The 19,959-nt window shown below is 35.9% G+C and overlaps 1 pseudogene; it reads right to left on the bottom strand.

Moving 5' to 3' along the window:
• Window positions 1–421: 421 nt before the first annotated feature.
• LOC149576651 (DNA replication licensing factor MCM7-like) overlaps window positions 422–19,959 on the bottom strand; it is a 33,090-nt pseudogene continuing 13,552 nt past the window's right edge.

Raw genomic sequence — 19,959 nt, forward strand, 5'->3', positions numbered from 1 at the left:
CTTCATGGTATCAGAGCTGGATCTAGTGTAGCTTGTTCTTATTTGGAAGAAAAGAGGAATGAGGGTTTCAGAAAACAAATCTTACTTTTTTTCAACTATTTTTTTATGGAAATAGGGGGGTCTCTAAATTTTGGGGCACTTTGAATCCAAACAAACCTTGTGGTTGGATTTAGAAATCAAAACCCTTATTTTCATATAAAGCACTTTGATTTTGGACACAATTGATAGGGGAGGCAAAAAAAATTGCATACTAGAGTCATACAACATTTGGCATGTATTTTTATGTGATTTTTATTTTAAAAAATGATTTAAAAAAAAAAAATTGCTTTCATATAGTGTTTGTTGCTTCTCTAAGGGGTCATCAATTTGTCGCCCAACTGCTGCTAGGTGATATAGTGTTTGTTGCTTCACTAAGTGGCCATCAATTCACCGCCCAGCAACCACTTCTGCCACACCTCTGATGGCCTCTACAATATCGCCTAGCAGCCACTACCATCACACCTCCAACAGCCTCCACGACATTGCCCAGTGGCCATTGTTGCCACACCTTGGTTGGTCTCAACCCATGTGCTACGAGAGTGCCACTCGTGCACCACTGCCAAGCTGCCAGCCCTGATCCCACCTACCTATGGTCATATGAGTGCGTAGGTGGCTTAAATTTGGAATTTAAGCTCTTTTTTTTTAGTTTTCTTTGCCTTCTAAACCAACCTGGGGTTTTTATGCAATATCTTGAGCACACAGAGGCATTTCTTGGCAAAAAAGACATTGTCGGAAAGTTGATTTTGAGATGGACACAGTGGTGTAGGTTTTACTAGTGAAATTTTGTAGTCAAAGTTAGATGATTATTTTTGCATTCCCAGTGGCATAACTTGCTCCTTTTTGCTCGATTTTTTGATCCAAAAGAAGCATCAGAAATGTCTCTTCGAGATCTTTCCAATTTCTCTACTATTTTCATCAGATGTTTGCAAAGTTACGTATGATTCTCATTTGAATCATTTTTCTCTTCTCATTGTATAAGCTTTCCTACTAGTTGTTGGGGTTTTTTTTTTGCTTTGTGGGGGTATTTTATATGCTTGTTTATGCCATTTACTTCAATAAACTAGAACTATATCAAAACAAACACTTTTGAAATAAATGGTCGAGACCTCTTCTTTTCTAGTACTTCTTACCCACATAACTATCATACATGGAAAACCTTGATGGCGTTGCCTCTCCATTCAAAAGGATCGTGGTCTTGTTTAGATGATGTGCAACTAGTTTTATAAAGGGCCTTGGAGGTCATGTAGCACATGAACAAGATGGATGAGGCCATGAGGTTGATTTCTTTGCAGGTATTTGATAGTTTGCAATTTCATCTTGATGGGTGCACTACTCCTCAAGATATGTGGACTAAGCTAGAGGGCTTATTTGGTATAGTGAGTTCGAGGCACTTCAGATTAAGGTAGAGCTTACATCACTTGTACTTAATGCTTTTCCCTCAATTGAGGAATTTCTAATGATATTTAAAGAACAAAGAACTTTGTTACGTCACTAATACATTAGACCTCAATTTGCGATGGCAAGAAAAGGTAATCTATTTTTGGCTTCATTTTTTTTCAATTTTAGCCTGATTCCGTCGCAATTGCGATGATAGGCATCACAATTGCGACGCCAGCGGGATATAAGAGAAAAAAAAAGCGAAAAACCCTCATTTGTATGAAATCGCGCGACACAGGGTTCTTGTGAAAGGAAAGGCGCGCGCGCGGGAGATCACTTCGACACCATTAAGAGGGTCGGGGCATTGAAAATTCATGCATATACATGGAAAATGTAAGTAGAAAAGGTAAAGCTCCTTAATACATTGAAAATTCATGCATATACACATTCTTTCTATTTGTTCCTATTTCCTGCAACCAATATAGACCTTTATGAAAACTATCACTTATTTTTAGTGACTCATATTTTTCTACAACAAATGCATTTATCCTCCTTTGTATGCATAGAGCTTACCTTCATACAGCTGGATTCAATATGATGTTATAATAATGGTACAGTCAAAGATCTTAGATGCGTAATAATCATCAAGGATATTTGACCTATTAATATATTTTATGGAACTGTTGAAATCTTTCGAAAATCAATATAATTTAGTAACATACACAATGAAAGTTAGAATATGAAGATAATGGTAGAAAATTGCAAGAATGAGCTAGAGATGAATAGATGCGGGAAGACTGAAAAATTTGGATAGGTAGACAACTTGTATAAGCTCACTCTTTCAATTTTCTTTCATAATCTTCTTGTCTTGGAAAAAGGTCATGATGTACAAACCCAAACATCAACTTATTTAAGTATATGAACATAAATTAAAAAAACAATGTCATCTTAGAGACTGTAAATGGTTACACAAATGTACTATTTATTAGAATCTTAGTACCATTGAGATTCGAAGAATTCTTAAAAGTGATATGGTTACAGAAATGTACTATTTATTAGAATCTTAGTACCATTGAGATTTGAAGAATGCTTAAAAGTGATATGGTTACACAAATGTAGTATTTATTAGAATCTTAGTACCATTGAGATTCGAAGAATGCTTAAAAGTGTTCTTGTTGTGGTGTAAGAATGTGGCGCATCACTCTGTGCTTCCTCTTCCCTCATGGCGGCATATGCACTGGCAATGTACTCTGTTAAATCTTTGGGTACAGAAGGCACCATTCTTCTTGCAGCTTCTATATATGGCTTGGTGAAAATAACTCATGAGAATGTAGTTAATGCAGTCAAAATTATAGTATGTAAGTTGAAGAATTAGAATCTAAGGATCAGTCAATTACTCACCTCAGTATGGATGAATCAAGAGGAGCAAAACCCAAAGGAGGTGGCTTGCACTTTTGGTGCACATATAAGACGTGTCTAGCCATTTCCAAATCACTATCCATGTTAGCTTTGTCAAGTATTAGTCACATTAAGTCAAAATGAGAAAGCAGTGTCGGAGGAAGATTGATATTTTTTGCAGGAGTTCTCTAGAGTTCATATCGACCCCTGTCGCAGTTACAAGTGTCAGATCACAAGAAACAAAATTGAAGCAATCAAAAGGGGAAAAATTGTAACAAATTTGTCACTCAATATGCTGCTAATTTGGAAATGGTATGAAATGTATTCAGCAGTTCAAATTAATAATCCCTCGTTCTTATAGAATTTGAGCATAAATACCCTTCACACTGGCCTGAAGGTTTCAAGAATCTAAGATTTAACAATTCATTTTGACATTAAACCAGATTAGAGATGAATGATTCAATTCATACCAGGTAGGATTAGCAGCAGCTAGAACTGCAGTTCTTGCATTTAAAGAGGTTGTTATGCCTGCCTTTGCAATACTCACAGTCTGTTGCTCCATCACTTCATGAATAGCGGTATAGTTTGTCTTATCCATTTTGTCAAATTCATCAATAGCACATATACCCATATCTGTAAGAACCTGATTCATCCCATAAAAAATTGAAATGTTACTTCAGCAGCTCTATATGTACCAAATACAGATATTAGCTACGCCTTCCATGATCAGCCTTACAGAACATTTGACTAACATCCCAACCCACAATTACAATGCCATTAACAGTTCAATACATTGAATTACTTATACCAGGGCACCACCGTCAAGAACCATCTCATTTGTAACTGGGTCCCTTTGAACAGTAGCTGTGAGACCTACACCGCTGCTTCCTCGCCCAATGGTGTAAACTCTAGGAGGTGCCACACTAACCATGTGTTTCAACAGCTGAATTTTTGCTACTCCAGGATCTCCCATCAAGCAGACATGCAAATCGCCCCTAATTTGTGAATTCAATGAAAATTAGCTATACAGTTCCTTGAGTAGAAACAATTGGAATTGATGTGATTCGGTAGATATTTGGCTCTAGCTACAACCAGTTGTACTATTAAGGTCACACCTACTGCATCAAAAACAAGGGTAACTTATCCAGCCAAGAATATATGAAATATAATAGAAATCCATCAGTTGTAATAATGAACAGTTCATAATCTTAACTTACAGGGATGCTACCATTTGAAATTCATCAATCATACCTTCATACCATCCTTCAGTTTCTTAGTGGGAGCACCCACAAGTAGAATCAATAGAGCTTTCTTAACATCCTCATGACCAAATATTTCTGGAGCCAAAGAATGTGCAAGCTTGTTGTAAATGTCCCCATCCTCAGCTAGCCTTTCGATTTGTTCTTGTTCATCACCTTGCAGAACATACCTAGAGTGTAATGGAATAAACAATATTTAAAAAAAAAAGGTAAATCGATAAGATATAACACAAGATTACAGTTACATAAATCATAGAAGCTTATTACCAATTAATATCTACCAAAATGTTCCAATGAAAGGCCATGTGACTATTGACTTGTGTGCTCGGCAGCAATTCACAGGCTCCATCTTATGAAAAAAAGTACAATTATAGTTCTTGGAATCATAGACCTAGTCCAAATACAGATTGATTGCTTATGCAAGTACTAAATCTCAATGGTTTGGAAAATGTGTTTGGTTAAATTGCAAAAAGCTTTTTATAGAGATGGAATTGATAGTGAGATTCAAAGGTTTTTGGCCAGGCCTTGGTGAACTGAACAAATAGATATTGGAGTTGGATCTCCTTTCTGGAAGGAGATATGCAACTTTACCCTTGGACATGAGAGATTTTTGAGGTGGATATGTGAGACAGGAAGAAATTTGTGTGTGAGCATCAATGAAGCTAAGAGGATAAGCATCTGTTATTGTTGAGTCCTTGGTACCCACCTTTTAACCTTCTCAATGAATCCTTCGACAAGATATCTGGTTAGACTTCTAACTCGCTCCCTGCAATACTAGTTTATCTTCCTCTTTTGAGGCTTTTTGGCATCTAACACCCTGGCTAGATTTTTAGACATGGACAAAGACTCTTTAGGCATCCTTCATACCATTTATGCTTGCATTCTGGTTGAGATGGATATGGCAAAAGCTCATCCAGCAGATCCATATTTGAAAATTGCAAAAGGAATTTAGGTGCAACTACTGGATTATGACAAAACAATAGAAAATGTTTTCAAACAGAGCACGTGGCTATAGATTGTGGCAGGAAGAGAAAACAAAAACAAGCAACTTCACAGAGGAAGGCTTTCCCTCATCTTTATTTGGTGGGAAAAAAAAATAGTTACTGAAATGCCCAAGAAGCTTGAGTGCAAGGAAGTAGTTGAAGAGCAGTAGGACATGGATCACAAACCCACAATGGTCTCGATAGGGGCAGAGACATTTTTAAAAGTGTCAAACCTGATTGTTCTTCAATAGTAGAGTGTAAAGATAAACAGAGCTTATAACAGAGCATGGATGAGGAGAGGTTTTACATGGGCAAACCTAAGAAGCGATTGCAGGGTGCAGAAGGGTAGGAGGAAGAAAAGTGGGGACAAGAAAGGACGGGAGAATTGAGGAAGAAGGAACTTTTAATATGCTTCCATTTACAAGATAGGGAAGGAGTTAATCAAACTAATTTGTTGACCTATTACAATATGATGATGTTGGTTCTTGTTAATATACTCCAATTATTTAAGGCTATTTAGATAACTTGTGTGGCAAATTTAATTGGAGACATGTCCCTCCATAACATACTGATTGTACCCAATTTGTGATTTTTGATATTTTCTTCACTGATAATACAGAGTTACTCTAGAATCATGCTGGCTACTCATACTGGATAATGATGTTTGGTCATTTTTTCAAATTGCAGCAATGGGCAAAACTAGTCCCTGATTGAGATTTATCAAAATAACAAGCTCATTATGAAAAGTTGAGATCTGTCAGAACCAGTCTCATATCAAGTTTGAGACTTTTCAATGTCACGAGCTTATTATCAAAATTTGGATCAATTTTGAGACTTTTCAATGTCACGAGCTTATTATCAAAATTTGGATCAATTTTGAGACTTTTCAATGTCACGAGCTTATTATCAAAATTTGCAACATGCGAAAACAATATGATCAATATCTAAGTTTGAACCCTATCAAGACAACTGAATTAGTCCATGCAAGTTTAAGCTACCATACTAATAGACCTATTAGCCTTCAAATCAGCAAGCAAATGTTTCCACCAAAATACCAGGCCACCAAAATACCAGGCCAAGAGAAGTTTAAGTAATTCAAAAATACTGCTTAATGTCATTATAGCTGATGTTAATGTGTCAATAACCAAGGTTAGCTCATATACAAGCCTTGTAAACAATTTTTCAGTTATTAATGAATATAGTAGTTAAACCATCCTGTTGCCTAAAAATGTAATCACTTTTTCTATTAGGAATGATTTTGACATTTGATCAAATCTATTTTTACTATTCCCCTATTGGTCCTAGCATAAAGTGTGATATAGCTTCACTGATGGTATTTCTTATATGAAATGAGGATCATGTCTGGAAAAATAGAAGTCCTTACAAAACAAGAAAGAGAAAATTTAATGACATACAAAAAGCTAAAACTCACTCCTCGTATCTTTTCTTGAAATGAGTAGTTGACATCGTTTCTAGGTATGTATCAGCCACCAAACCTGCTTGCATGGCTCTAAAGCCTATGTAAGGCATAGGAAGAAATATTCCAGAGATCTCCACAAGATCACCTAGCCCAACCTGGTCAAAATAAAATCTAGTTATGGCAAAATTATATATATGTTATTAACTTGACTTTTCTATTAAAGGCTCTCATGTTGAATTGAAAGCCAGGTAAAGAAAAAGATATTATACACTATTTTGTTGGTACCCTATACAGCACAACAAACTTGTTCTTACTATAAGAAAATTTTCTTTTCTTTTGTTTCATTGCAGATCTTCTGCTTGCATGGAGGTCTCTCCCCATCATTGGACACACTTGATAACATTCAAGCTTTGGATCGCATACAGGAAGTGTGTCTGTACATATAAGTATAAACTTCTTCTTTTCGCGCAACACATATAACAACAATTTTAAGTGCTTGCAAGGTATATACTTATGAATAAATATTACATCTTGATTTAAATGTATGAAAACAATGATCATTCCTTTTAAGCTTCATTCATCTCGAGGTGCAATTCACAAACTCAAGAATAGTGGCTTTTGTTCTTCAGGATACCTTTAGGGGAAGAGTATGTGAATGCCCCCTCGTGTTTGGAGTCCAATTTAGAGGAGATGGCTATTTACACTGCTAAGGTTTGTTGAATCTAATTCTGAATAACATTGCTTGCTATTGTTGAATCTAATCTAATGTATATTTTAACTAGACTTGTAGCTTATATGTTTTGAAATTTTTGTTAGGCCTTGTAGTTTGTATAATTTGATTGTTGGAGAGCTTCTACAGCTAAGTAAGAAGGTCGTTGCATGAGTTATAGCCGTGCGCTCGGGTATGAAAATTGTTTTTTTTTAATTCTAATGTATATTTTAACTAGACTTTTAGCTTATATGTTTTGAAATTGCTTTTAGTGGCTTAATGTTGTAAGGTCTCTTGAAATAAGACCTTCAGGTGGTTGGTCAAAGTTTTACAAATAATCTTAGGAATAAAGTCAAAGAAAGTATTTTTAAAATATTAAAGTATTTAGCTAGGTCTAAGAAGATTTGTGTACTTTCAACAGTTTTGCTTAGTTTTTGAAAGTTGCAGTAGAAAACTAGAAAACTTATTTCAATACATGTATTTGGATCTATGGGATTTACACGATAGGTAAAAAGAAACCAGTAATCCATTTTAAAATTATTATAATGTGTTTTGGAAGAAATTACAGTTATCTTAATTAATATAAAATATCTACTTGAATTTCAAAATGTTATGCAAGTGGCTTTAGTCTAGGTGTTTCCTCCACCTCCACACACATCAAACAACTTCAAATATCATGTCCCCAAGGTTACTAAGCCCTCAACTCATCAGCTGATACAAAAACCCAGTTTTACCCCAAAACTAGGCCTACTTCCCTAGTAGGCTTATAATGTGAGCCTGATTTAAGTGTTTTATTGTGTACCTTTTAATGTTTTTAATTTTTATGTGATGCTAATGATGGATGTGATTATGATTATGATGTGATTATGCTCACGATAATTGAATTACATTTGCAGGAAATTGAACCCCTTTCAGGAGCATCCCGCACAGTCTCATGGATCGACAGGTATAACTCAATACTCCTTATAGACAGTCTATTTAATACACTTATCAATAGTAAGATTGATGTCTTCTAAGATCTCTCCCATTTTTAGGTACCAGCGAATAGGTATTTTTCAGAAGTGTCTTCCTCGAGTGAGGGAAATATAGGAATAGAAGAGGAAAGTGAGACATGCAGTTTATCTAGATCAGGGAGATTAACTAGAGGTCAAAGGACTAGAAGGAAATTCAATAAACGCATGAAATTTTTCCTTGCTCAAGGGGGGTCATGTTCTTATGATGATGAGATGGAAGGCGACATCAAGGTGCCCTTGAGGTACCAACATCTACAGAAACATTGGGTACCCAAGGAACTTCCTCCAATAAAAACTAATTTTTGTGTTAACGAGAGGATATATCGCATAGCACCATCATCACTACATGGTTTGGGCCTATTTTCTATGGATGGCATAAAGGTGTCTTACAACAAAGTTTTTGAATTGATGGAGTATGTTGGACCATGTTACGATTACAAAAGTTGGATGCATATTGTTAAATATAAAAAAAGTATGCGTAGGTATGCCCTCTCGGCAAATTATATACAACAGCAAGACAATAATCAAAGTAAAAGTGTGGCTATATACATTGATGGAAGGCCAAAAGCAACAGGGAATATTGCGGGTTTTATAAATAGTACACGACCTGGGTCAACTATAAAGCAACCCAATTGCATATTTGAGGCGCGCGAGGGAAATCATGTATTCATCTGTGTGATAAAATCAATACGTGCAGGGGAAGAGCTTCTTACTGATTACAATTTGAACTGCATAGATACAAACGAGGCTACTATCATGGGGGTGGTACATACTATTAAACCAACTTCTAATCAATGACTGCAACATACCATTTAGTCAATAAATTTTTGGCTAACATTTTTATACTTCATCTTTGACACAGGGGCACAATATGGAGCAACCGCCCAGAGGGGATGCTGACGATGCTCCCGGCTCATCTACACATGAGCAAGTAAAACTCATTTGTAATTGTACAAACTAGATAGAAGCAAAATGTTATTTTTTTAATGTTGTTTTCTTTATTGTTTTGGAGTAATTTTGATAATACTAATACTATTGTTGTCACAGAGGGCTAGTGGTCGGAGGGAGGGAAAGGAACCTGCAGTCCCTCAGCAAGCCCCCCTGAGGAGGACCCTTTCTATATCGATTTAGCAGAGATCGATGACCCGATCGGTTCGATTAAAATTAATTTAAAGAAAATTAGCAAAGAAATTCTACGTTTGGCAACCATAAAGCCTATGACTCAACAAATAAAAGATAGGGCATTTGAATTGTTGCACACCTCTGAGTCCTTAAAAGTAAGTATTAATGAAATTTTTAATTATAACAAGAGTTCAATAATGGTTTTTATGTTATGCTCTTTTATGGCATTGATTAAAATATGGATGCGTTGTCTTTACAGAGTTTTTTGCTTGATTTCGATCCCCGTTCCCATGATGAGGGTGCTGCAGGTGGTTCAAGTAGATCGCATGTTCCATTCCCCACTTTTGTTTTCCACTGAATATATATAGGAATGATCATAATCATTGACAATACATGCTTGAACAATCCTTTTTTTTAATGCTCTAACAATCTTGTCCATGCTAGTCCACGCGTTCTATATTTATGCATGCTCTAACAATTTTATTCTTCAGCTTCACATCAATTGAATCCTACGATGACGCCGCCTCCATCCAGGACAACCACAAATCTCTTTTCGACTGTTGAGTCAGCAACATGCAGCTTACATGCATCGACTGTTGCACCATCTGCTGGTACACAAATCCCTCTTTTTCTCTCTTATAACAGCAACAAACAGTTTCTTTTTTACAACTTTATAACATCAATTATCATTTGTTCTTTTATACTTCGATCGTGACAAAGACTTATGAAACTTGTGAAACTTTTTGCAATAGGACCTGCAACATCATTTCCTGGATGTTCTTATGTTCCTAGTACGGGAACGGTGAAGGATGTCACATTGATCGTCAGCGATGATGAAGGCATTCCATTAAAAGTGCCAAAGTACCAGGTACTTTAAAGTTATTATTATTCTATAGTGATATAATATTAATTTAGTTTTTGATCACTCTTCATCGACTAATGATCCCATGATTGTTTTTTAGGGAATGATCTTTTTTGGAGAAAACTTGGTGATGAGTGTTTGCGAATATTTGGGCCCACCATGTGTACCTGGTGGAACATCATATCCTAACTAAATCCCCAAACCACTATTTTGATTTCATATCATTGCTATAATAGTTTTCCTTTTCATCCATTTCTTGAACTATATTAAAGGTAGCTTCACTTCATTTATGAGGCTAACTTGTTTTTTTTTACTTAAAATGTGGAATCACCAACGCAAACCATTGAAGGATGATCTTACAGAGAGCATGACCCAACTCTTTGGACCTCGTGCATTCAAGAGAAACAAGCTCCTTGAAAAAGCTGGTTTATGTTTGAAGTATATTAGGGACCAATACAAAAAAAATTTACGGGATAACCCCAGGTACGAGCGTCCGCCCTATGTTCCTGAGGCTGAGTGGCAGGCTCTGATTTTGGATGGAAAGTATAAAGCTGACAAGAAAAATAATATTAGACCAGTGGAGAGTACAACAAGGTATGTGATACTGTTGAGAATCTAATTATGTACTAATTAACCTCCATATTTATACTATCTAACATATTTCAAACTTTTCATAGATTTCCTGACACATCAAAGGCAACAAAGGCAAGACTAGAAAAGCACGGGACACACAAGCTCGGCTCTGGTGGTTTTTCAAAACTTCAAGCAAGAGTTGTAAGTATTAGTAAATGAAAATTTGTATCAAATTTTTTATATAATGTGAAGGGAAATACTAGGACTCCCTTATTTAGCTCATCAATTATAAATAGGTCAATAGAATATAATAACAGTAGTGGATTTTCATATTCAATATAAACAATTCAACAACTGAAGTCAAGACTCTGCAATCTAGATTAGTAAAGAAAACTTGTGATTCACTAATATGACATTATTTAAAATCTCACCCTTGACTGAATTTTCCTCCAATAGTTGAGAATAAAGGCAGTGATTGAAAGAATGAGGGAATGCAGCAGCACTTGCAGCCATTTTTATTTCCAAAGAGCTGAACTAACTCTTACCCAACTTAAGAATTTGGAGAAAATATGTTGGTACAAGCAAAGCATACAAACACGCAACATTTATATAGTAGATTGCTCCATGAAAACTGCTCGATTTTTCTCCTATTATATTGTGATGGATATAGATGATTTGTTGTTGATATTTTAACTACCCTCCATTGGTTGATGAAATAATGCAAGTAAAATTCACCATACCACACAAAAATGCAGGGCTCAGAGTTCAAGAGATGCCTCATAGAAGACGATAAGAGAATTGGCTTCCAACAAGGCTATAGAGCCGTGACTGAACGGCTACGAGCTGAAATTAGTGTGAAAGGTTCTAATACTGATGCATCTGAGCCACAGGTAAATAAGCTAAATGAAATTTATTTCAAATTGAATACTTTACCAATTAGTCTATTTGATGTTAAGTTCCAATATAAAGTGAGTATATCTGTTTTAAGCAAGCAATGATAACAATGCGTAGGATGTTGGAATGCAGCCTGACAATCCTTCTACACATCTGTGGATGTCGAAGGTTCACATGATGTTCATCCCAGTGGTGGAGGTAAACATTTTCTATTAAATTTTTTATATGTAATTGCAATTGGTGTTTGGATTAACGTAACATTTTGTATAGCAGCTATAGAGGATTGAGGGGTCGATGTTCATGACCGTGTTGGCGTTGAGTCCAGACAAAATGATGTGGTCAGATCAGGTAAAGAGACACAGTTATGTTATTTAAAATAATTAAATACTTGTAACAATTATAATAAATTATTTTTAATTTAACTCTTTTATTTGTTATTGCAGAGGACCCCCCTTTGCAACAGCATAGGAATTTGAGATCATCAAGAATAGAGAACAGAACAACTGATGAGGGGGGAATTAATGATGACACTGATGCTCCTCTTAGAGCTTACATAGAAAAAAGAAATAGAAAGAAAAAAAAGAAATGATTTTCACTACATACCTTAATTGATAATGACTGTATTTTATGTCTTAATGAATTTAATTATGTGCTAATGAATGTTCATGAATTATGTGTTAATGCAGAATATTGATGAATGTTACATGTTAACGAATCTAATGTGTTAATGAATGTTATCATGTGATATTGATTGAATTTTATCATGTGATATTGATTGAATGTTACATTTGATTAATGGTTGAAAGAATGAATGAATGTTAGATGTTAACGGGGAATGTAGAGTGATGTTAGGGGGAGGGGGGTGGGGCCAAATGAGCTTCCACCTTCACGTGGTTGGCCCTATTTAGTAGAGAATATTAAACTATTCTCAAAACAAAGTGAAGCTCAATAAGATACTTGTTATTACCTTTTTTTTTTAAAACTGTGTGCTTTAGCCTTGATTTTTGAGCATGACATTAACCTTTAAAAAACTCCATGGTTAAGAACATTTGGGTTGGAGTGCTGCTTGGGTGGGTAACATCTCGAGAAAGCCCAACGCTTCACCTCCATGAGCAAACCTAGATGCAATGAGTATTTAGTGTTATATTCATTCTAATGAGAAAGAAGTTATTGTGAAACACTACTCATAAACATAGACCAATGAGTTTGACCGAAAACTACACAATTGAATCCTGATAGCAACATCACAACATTAAAAAAACTTATAACTTGTTAATGCACAAGAAAATTTTGTGTCAATAACAATAGTTTTTGGCTAGTTGAAAGTAATACTTATCAAAGTTGTTTGTACTTCCTCAAGTAAGACATTTGATATTTACTTTATTGATACTAGAAGAAAATATAATGAACTCCTCCTTAGACCGTTGAAGATAATAATGCAACAAAACCAAATCTATAAAAATTAAGAAGAGTGTTGACATAAGAGAAAACAAGAGGAGAAAAGAAACATAAGATATATACTCAAATAACCACCCTACCCCAAAACACACGAATGTGTGTTAATTCTCCATATAGGTTGTGATACACTCATAAACTCCAACGCTTCATAAGAGATCACCACTCTTATATCAAATCATAGTACAACGCTTGAACTCCAATGACTATGCAAGGACTTCATAAGTACAAGGGTTACACATATCAAGAAGGGTTAATGTCGTAGTATGTAGAATGAGAGACTAGCCATATTGATGGTTTGATAAGATGGTTTGGCTCTTCCTAATGGGTTTTACAAATACCACATAATCAAATCATCTTGGATTAGCCATATTATTCGTTATTGTTGCAGTATTCTATTTTATATCACATACACTCTCTTTCATGAAAATATTTATGCATGCCCTTAATCTCCAATCGATGCATCCCATCTCTTGGTAACATTCCCTTAAGCCAATTTGTCCAAAATTTTGGATATACTGTCTGTACTCCCATATTATGTTGCGATTCTAGCGTGTGTTGTGCTCCATTGGTCTTCTTTTTTATTTCACACACACTACGCACTCTTACTCATTCACACATATCCACACCTTATATTTTTCCAAGATAGAGCCTTTAAAATTTATATTTGAAATCTAAAATTATTTCCATCCCATTGATATTGATATGGGAACCCTAGAGTACTTGTATGAATGGATGTGTATTTTCATTCCCAACTCCTTGTAAATGCAAAGATGTCAGCAGTTCAGTCAACAATAAAATATTGCTTTATCAATCTTATGCAATCCCTTGCAAGCAAATTAGAAGCTCCCCAAAGGATAGTAATTGCTCCCCTTGCATATTCATTACTGCTATGTCAAGGTAACTTTAAGGATTTTATAAATGAGAATTTGTGTCAATGATTAGCAATTTTATCCATTGTGTTGGCACATCATAGCCACGGTCCTCTTAATTGAATGAGGTCTTATTTGTGGCATTTGTCCCACCACACAGCTCCTTTATTTGGTTCACCTAGCAGATGGGTCACCCAAAATAATTAACTTTTCAGTCTCAGTGCCTTATTAGTATCACACTTCATTATACTTCTACCTTTGTGAGATATATAATTGTTGTTTTATTCATATAAGTCATTGGATATATAAAAGTCGATATGTCCTCCAAAAATTACGACTTGAGATGAGGAGCTAAGAACAAAATAAATCCAAAATATTTCATTATGTGCCATCCCAATATACAGTTTTGTGGCTGTTATTGTTTTAAGTATGAGGTCAATCATCTGGTACCAGCAATGCTTGAATATTGTCTTTGTCTTCACCAAAATAAAATTCTCCATCAACATAGACAAATTGTAATTATGATCTGTAATCGTAGAGTGCTCTAAGAGGCCCTATGCAGATCATTTCCACTGCATACTCCCACTGCATGATCTGTAATCGTAGAGTACTCTAAGAGGCCCTATGCTAGTAAGGAGGAAAATCAAACTTTTTGACTTCTTGCCTCCAAATCTTACAAGAACTCCACAAGCTCTTAATCTAAAAACACAGTGATTCTTTTCAAATGCAAATACATCACTAGCAATTCATTTTTTTTGGCCCGTCACAATAAGCACAACATTTCTCCTTTCCATGTCACTGTTTGTGATTGCTATTACATCACCATTGCCTATATAAGCTGAGTAGAAATGGATCAATCAAGAGCACTTTATTATGAATTTAGCTTTCAAATTGCACAACACTGGTTCTTCTGAATCGTAAAAAATGGTAAACAAAACTTGTGAAGCCTAATGAGCATTTTGTGCCTTCTTGAGGTACTCAAATATATGAGCAAAATTACCACAAACTGTCAAAAAGCTATGCAGATCTTTCACACATAATTTTCATTTCAAAAATAGAAGTAACATCATTTTTGTAGCTTCCTGTGTCATTTGTAGGCAAATCATCTTACTGAATACTGTAAAAAACAAACAAAAACAAGTTTTTATACCCCTATGCAGAAATCACAACAACTTAGGGTATAGTCCCATGAAGAGAGGGGAGCCACTTAAACTACTAAGAAGTTCAGGAGACTCATAAATCAGCTGGTCCCATGGCTTTTATAGGGAAAATTGTACTAAAAACAAATTGGTTGAAATTTTTTGGGACATTAGCAGTCTCATAATTCTATGGCACCAATTAATGCTAAAATAATTAATTGAGAGTCTTTGTAATGGCTGATGTATTTGATGTGGAACAACTGAACCAAATTAGGAGTTAAAACAAAGCTAGACTTTTTCATTAAGAACTACAACCCCCTCATGGATCGTACATCATAGCAGCCAGCCTTACTGGCTCATCTGACAAGTGTTTCTTTGTTGCTTGGCATTTACCTTTTATAGTTTTTGATTGATTTTGAGGGTTTGACTTAGAAGTTAAATACATTCTAGTTCTGAGCTAATGCAATGTATTTCTTTGCCCTTATGCATAATTTTTAAATACTGCATATCATAAATACATGTTTGATATTTTTTTGTGAAAACACACCCATCCTCCAAAAAAAATATCATCATAACACCATCATAACTTTCAGACATGACAATTTTTTTCCCATTATTTACAAACATTTCAATGTAGTAAACATATAATTATTGCACTATATCTTGCACACTTTTCTTGTAGAATATATAACTATTGCAGGTTACATAAAAAGACTTTAACAAGATAAATCTGGTTGACACGGGGAGAACTATTGTTTGTACAATCCATCAGCCTAGTATTGATATCTTCGAGGTATTTGATGAGGTAAAGATTTGGTTTTCTTAAAATAGCTTTGTGAAGCATTTGAAATTTGCATCTTCTTAAAGCTAAATGAAATATGTTGCAGCTATTCTTAATGAAGTAAGGAGGTCAGCTTATCTATGCAGGTCCACTTGGTCACAATTCTAACAAACTTATAGAATATTTTTCGGTAAGATGCCATCCACTACAGTTTTATTCTGTTGAGAGATTTAGATCTGAATCTGGTACCTTTTGATGAGCAGTTTGAATTTTGGAGTTGTAAGTAGTCATAGTTTATTGTACTAGAACCAATAGGAAGTTGATTTTATATACAAGGAATTGGTCATGCCAGATAGTGTTGACCACTAAGCTTTTAGCAAACATTCTCAATACGTTGAGCTTAAGAGTCAAGCACTAGCTGCAATCATCATATATGTTTCAGCTAATTGAAAATGATTCATGTAGGCCATTGAGGGGGTTCCATAGATCAAGGAAGGTTATAATCCAGCTACGTGGATGCTGGAAGTAACATCTATGTCAGAAGAGCGCCGTCTAGGTGTCAACTTTAGTGAAATCTATAAATCATCAGAATTGTATAGGTGAGTGAGTTTGCCTTATTGATCTCTTCAGCCTGTTCCAATGGATTTTACATTTTATTTTCTATCTTGTACATTTTCCTATCACAGGCAAAACATGGCACTGGTAGATAGTTTGAGCAACCCAATTCCAGGCTAAAGAGAGCTTCATTTTGAGACAAAGTACTCTCAGCCCTTTCTAGCATAATGCATAGCTTGCCTATGGAAGCAGCACTAGTCCTACTAGATAAACCCTCAATAAAGGCATCCAAATATCAATTGAAGGACAACTTAAAGCACAATTTTTTTTTTTTTTTTGTTTTGATCCTTTGACCGTCGCAATTGCGACGTCGTTGCCGTCGCACCTATAGTGACCTCGACGCAATTGGAGGGGTTGGCGTCGCAATTGCGATAGAAAACACAAGAATTGTGACGCATTTGTTGTCACACCTACCCTCCAATTGTGACGGGGTTGTTGTAGGTGCGACGGCAACCCCGTCGCAATTGCGACAGAAAACACAAGAATTGTGACGAGGATGACGGGACAACAAGGTGGTTGCATAGCGACGGATAGGCGTCGCAAATGCGATGGCAAGGGTAGACGTCGTAAATTGTGACTAAATAACTATGACGTCTATGTCTGTCACAGTGGCGACACATTGCTATCGTAATTGCGACACATAGCCATCGCAAATCGATGCCAAATCTATTAGTGCGTAGTTGTGGAAAAGTAAAGACTGATAAAGTGTGTGTTCATCTGATTTTGTTAAAGCTTCAAAGAAAATTTCAAATTTTATCTTCTACCTTCCATTCCACTATGGATGCTTTGGGTCCCAAATTTACCATGCTCACATTTGAGGTATTATGTGATTGGTTAAGGAGAGAGAAGGCCAAGCTTACATAGTTGGACTCTCCAACATGATCAAAGTTCAAGGCATTGGTTGCTCAAACATCTATAGGGAAGCAAAACTAGAAACTGAAGCCCAAAATAGAATTAGTTGGCAGTGAGAGTTCATCCAACCCATCTCCTAGATTAGATTCTTAGGAATCCACTCTGAAGGGTAAACCTTCTAATTTTGGTGAGTCTTCCTCCAAGATTAAGAATTTTATAGGTGATCCTTGCAGTTTTTGTGGCAAGGAAGGACATCCAGTTTCCATGTTTTGGAGAAGTCTTGAGGCTTTAGAGGAGGCCATACAATAGCATAGTATTGCTTCTCTGAAGCCACCACCTCCTCCTTTAGGGAAAGGACATGATCATTCTACATGGGTTGTGTCTTGTTCTATTACTTGGATCATTGGTTCAAGCACTTCCCACCATATAAAACACTCACCCAATTTGGTTACTTCACTTGCTCAGAGTGTTTCTACATAGATTACAGTTGGTGACTTTGTACAAATTCTAATATTAGGTTTTGGCACTATCGCTTTGGAAAGTATATTCTTCAAGTTCATGTATCCCTTTAAAAAATTTCCCTTTAGAATGTTCTATTGATTCTAGCCATTTCTATGAACCTCCTATCTTATATCTATCAGATTTTTCATTCTAGCTCTGGTAAGACAATTGAGTTCTCACCACATGATGTGGTTATTTGAGACCTCCACAGTCTTGATTTGGTTGTTGCTACTGGGAGTGTTGATTTACATACTCACTTATATTAGTTTGATGGCTTTGAGAGCTCTAATTCTATAGGTGTTTCTCTTGTTTCTCATGCAGACATAGTGAGAAAACTTTGGCATGAGTTTTTTGGCCATGTCAACTATAGATATCTACAAAAGATGAGTACACATGAGCTAGTGTTTGGGCTACCTTAGATATTTTTTAGTAACGGTATTTGTCAAGGTTGTGCTCTTGGAAAACATCATAGAGATCCTTTTCTGAAAGGTAGATCCATACGTTTAAAGGAACCATTAGAGTTGATACACAGTGATCTTATTTCATTCCCCACTCCATCTTTTTTTGGTGCCCAATATGTACTTACCTTCGTAGATGACTTCTTTAAAAGCACATGGGTGTACTTTGTGAAGTACAAGTATGATGTCTTTGATTCATTTCAAATCTTTAAGACATTTATGGAGAATTAGTCTAGTCTTTCTGTTAGGCGTATATGCATTGATAATGACACGAAATATGTGAATCGGTCTTTTAGATATCTTTTCACTAAGCATGGTTTGAGGAATCAATTCATAGTTCCACATACCCCTTAGCAGAATGGGTTGCTAAGAGAAAGATCAAGACATAATAAGAGATGGCCAATTGTATCATACAGTCTTGAGATATGAGTTCTTCCTTTTGCGTTGAGGCTATCAATTGTGCCAACTATATTTAGAAATAGATTCACAAGGAGCTGTGACATTTGACTCCTGAGGAGGCTTTGAGTCATGTCAAGTATGATGTTTATATTTTTGGTAGTGAGGCTTGAGCATTTATTCTAGATGCATAACAAAAATCCATGAAGAGGGAGAGTCAACCGATCATATTTGTTGGCTACTATGAGGATGTGAAGGTGTACATGTTGTTTGATCCTAATTCTACAGAGGTCTTATTTTAGTGAGATGTCCAATTTGATGAGCATTATCCTCTGATGGAGCTTCCATCACTAGCTTCTCCTTCACTACCTAATACTTATTCCTCTTCTATACATGATTCTTTATCCTTGGAGGAATATTTTGATGATGATCCACCTTCCCCTCCTCCCCCTAATGTTGCACAAGTACCCAAGTGGGCTTGTGATACTATTGATGCAATTGGACCTATGTCAAGAGATCCTTTAGATTCTCATCGCACTCATGCTCAAACATCTAGTACTGGACTTTTGGAGTCATGTCATTTTAGATGATCCATAGAGTTTTTCACAAGTGAAAAGACACTCAGATAGGGACATGGCTATGGATGAGGAGTACTCTCCTTTGATGAAGAACCACACTTGGGATCTTTTTCCTCTTTTGAAAGGGAGAAAGTTGGTTTGGTGTAGGTGGGTGTACCATACCAAGTATGTTGCAGATGGTTCTATTAATAGGTACAAGGCACATCTTGTTGTGAAGAGATCTTTCATAGGTGGAGGGTATTGATTGCTCTGAGACCTTTTCTCCTGTTGCCAAGATGAATTCTATTTTCCTCGTACTCTCTCTTGTAGCTTCTCAAGGATGGACACTATTATAGATGGATGTGAAGAGTGCCTTTTTGCATGGAGACCTTCATGAGGAGATCTATATGGAGCATCCTCAATATTTTATGCAGGATTTTTCTATTGTGTATAAACTTCAAAGGTTCTTATATGGTCTCAAACAAGCCCCTTGGGCTTGGTATGAGAAGATGGAGTCCTTCTTGCTTGTATCACACTTCACACACTATCATTCCTATCATACAATCTACATTCAATGTCATGGGGTTGATCTATTGATACTTTTTCTATATGTGGATGATGTCATTATTACAAGTAGCTCATCCTCTATGATTTAGAGTGTTTAGCAAGCTTTGAGAGAGAAGT

Source organism: Cupressus sempervirens, chromosome 1 (genome assembly GCF_028749045.1).
Source record: "Cupressus sempervirens isolate cs-2001-9-10 chromosome 1, ASM2874904v1, whole genome shotgun sequence".
NCBI lineage: Eukaryota > Viridiplantae > Streptophyta > Pinopsida > Cupressales > Cupressaceae > Cupressus > Cupressus sempervirens.